The sequence below is a fragment of the Lepeophtheirus salmonis genome, chromosome 1, assembly GCF_016086655.4.
Source record: "Lepeophtheirus salmonis chromosome 1, UVic_Lsal_1.4, whole genome shotgun sequence".
In the NCBI taxonomy this organism is placed as follows: Eukaryota; Metazoa; Arthropoda; class Copepoda; order Siphonostomatoida; family Caligidae; genus Lepeophtheirus; species Lepeophtheirus salmonis.
Window position 1 is genome coordinate 658,428 of NC_052131.2, and position 3,695 is coordinate 662,122.

The window sequence follows — 3,695 nt, forward strand, 5'->3', positions numbered from 1 at the left end:
GTGGCCTCCACTGGTCCACGGACGTCTGAATGGTGCTGCAAGTATTGGTTCCAAAACTACGCTATGTATTATAGTACCCATGAAATGCGTCAGTAGCCCGGTTCCAACTAACACTAGTTTTTCGTCAAGCTTTAAAACAAAATAGCAAAACACGCATGTTAGCTTGAATAGATCCCTAGTCGTATTGATATTTTTCCCCATCACAAGATGGCGCTTTTTATGATACTAGAAATGATGCAATCATGTCATTTTTTATTATTGCCTCTTCTGCCCTATGCAACTTTTTCTTCCCATTTCAGAATTTACTTGATTGGTTCAGTTAAAAACAGTGATGTGCCACGAGCAAAATTCGTAAATTGGTACGCGAGTTTTACCTTGTAAATAAAAAAAGACACACAAAACTTGCCCATTATAGCATGCAAATTTTCCGAGGCTTACTTCTTTTCTTTGCAAAATTAAGAATTTGTGGTTTCACACACGCATAAGTGTGTTGACGTTTCTGCAATGTGTACTAATCATACCAATTATTTTTAAAAAATCATCTTTGTTTGATATTTTTAAGACTAGCGGGGCATGTCTTGGAATTACTTCCCCGTCTATTTTTACATATATTATCATTAATATACATTCATATTAATAAGCATCAGTGCCACTAAAGAAATATTTGTTACAAGTTATAACCAGACGATAGTAAAATATTGATTAATTGACTTACAGTTATAACAACGATTCGTATAATTTAAAATAATTTTTAGATTAGTCAGCACCTTATATTAAAAGTTCAGGTATACTAGAATGATTGTTATTATAAGATCCTTCTATATATACAATATATTCTCCTCTAGAGAACTACACAAATTTTTAAATGACAAGTTTCAATCATTCATTAAAAAAATTGATTTTTTAACTGACGAGTTTTTTAGGGCCCAAAGAGTGAGTATCAAGTGCTCAGGATAGTAACGAGTATTCAGGCGAGTAACAAGCAAAACTCGTAGTTACTTGAGTACTTTTTTTTTAAAACTCGAGAATACTCATGTTGTAAGATTCAGCTCGCTGCACATCACTAGTTGAGAAGGTGAATCCATGTAGACTACGTCGTAAGCAATGGTGTAATATTTGACACTTGAAGAGTTAAAAAAATAAAGTTTTGATATGACCATGGCCTTATACAAGTATTGATTACGTGGGCTTCGTTTGGTCACTTGTTTTAAACTTTTAGTTTTACGTATTGTAACAATTTTGTTTTTTCCATCTTTCTTCGTACAAATTCTTAGCTATTTACGTTTATTGCAAGTTACATTGTTGTTAGATTCAACGAAAACTGAGTTTCTGAAAGGAAGGGAAGTATTTACCTATGCTGGTACATAGTATACAATTATTATGTTTTTAGAACTTTTATTGTGATTCTCCATTAATCAACTTCTTCATTTTCCCTTATATTATTGCGTTTCTTATTTTTCTCTACATACATCTTCAGCCTTCATTTCTTTGAGTTATGATCATTATTATTTTTATAAATATAAGTCTTTGAAATAAGTATATACAATATGTATTCATATTTGTAGTTACTTAGGTAATAATACCTACTAGGGATTCTCCTCCGGGATCAGTTGTTGTTTTTTTTTCTCGATCTTCTTTTAATTTGTCAGATGGTGTATTGCTTTGATTAAGTTTAAGTTAGCATTTTAGTATCAAATACTCCATCTAACTTATGAATTGTATTTGAAGTCCGCGTAAAGAATATATACAGTGTCATTATCAAAATAATGTAATAATATGAAAAAATATCTTATTTACGCAGTTGGGGATCATTAGATAATTAAAGGGGGGGGGGGGAGGGGTACACCTAAGCAGTTACAAGTCGCGAAAGAAAAGTAAAGTGCTGCTGAGACTTTACTTCATAACCGATTAAATTAAATTTTTCTCTAAAATCAACATTATAGCATAAATTTGACATTAAATCAATAAAATCGTCCACTGGAGACCAAATGTTCACAACGTCTCCAAAAAGTCCCACCACCTTTTTGACCGTCCCACGATGAAAAGTTTGGAACGCCCTTCTTATCCCATGGTGCTGTAGGGAGGGAACTTCATTGGAAACTTGTTCAACATTTCCCCAGACAATAGACTAAAGTGTTCGATTCCGGCAAGTTAAGAGGCCAAAAACTCGGCGGGACGTCTCGCTGCCAGATCCAAGGTCAGGCTTTTTATCATGCTGCAGATCCAGGGAAATACTTTTGTGCACATACCATTGATGTAGACGTTGGTGTTGATCAATTTTACCTCATTCACAAAAATCTTGATTTTTGTACTAAAAACGAAGTGTAAACATTTTTCCACCGCACCCGGTATAAGTAATAATGATACTAATGAAGAAAATGAGAATTGATAATATGTGATAGGTGGAATTAAATTAAAATTCGTTAACTTTACTTAAAATACAAAAGAAAATGCTAAAACTCGAGATTATTTTTTTTTATATAAAAAATTTGGAATTTTTTCCCTCTAGATCCCACTTAAAGACAATTTCTCTGGAAATGAGACGCCCTAATAGATATGTACTTAAAATATGTAGTGGCAATATATAAAAATCAACTTCCATGAAGGCAAAAACGAGTAGACTGTTTACATGTAACATATACTGCATATAAAATTATGAATATAGGAGTAAATTACTTATTCAATATTAGTATAGAATATTAAATTTACCCTTCAAAGGAAGGTCATATTTTTTTAATGCATTTGAGTTTTATTGAAGTGATTTCATTAATTCTATATTTTGTAATAAATATTTATACTATATGTGGAACAATACAAGGAATACTCGATATATGGAACTAGATACCTACATCCCTTGGACGACTACCTTGTCGAAAAGGAAGAAAATTAATATTTATAAAATATATGGCTCGTAGAATGAATTGGATTGGAGGTTTTCCAGATTTCCATGAAATAATAATGACGTTGATATAAATTGGAGTAAAAAGTGATAACATATTTCCTTGAGACATACGACGGCACAGGTAATCTAAAAATACTCAATTATAACTGAAAAATTTCCCACTTACATTAAAATTAGTCATATCTTGACAAAGTATTGTCTAAGTCTGGCTGAAAAACTGCAGATACGTTCATATAATATTCTTAGCTGATAAACAGAACACTTTAATGTATAAATTTTGATACTTTTCCCTCTTATCTAAGGTATTTTCTTGCTGGAAATGGGTTGAATATATTATTTTATTGTGTTTATTTAAGTTTTTTAAAAGCCTTTTTCAAGTATAAATGGTTTATTCTGTTTAAACTTGACGCCATTTTTTTCATACTGTTGTTTTTTAATTCTTTATTAGAAATAACTTTACGAATTCAAAAAAATATACATAAAAAAATCACAAAAATAGTACAAATCATTGATACTTTTTAGGGATTTATTGGTACCGAAATTTTGACTTCAAGTACGGTTTCATCATATATATCATATTAAGGATACGTTGAATTGGTCTCAATAGCAGTCGATTAAAAATAATCTTTGCCGAAGAACGTCGTCATTTTAATTTTTTGTGAATAGCTGAAATACAAGAACACAACAATTGCTGAATTCAAGGTAAAGATGCAAAGATGAAAAGGCTACTCTGGCTGTTCTTGGCTTTGTACCCATCCACAAACCAATCGTCACAGCATCGTATGAATTTGCT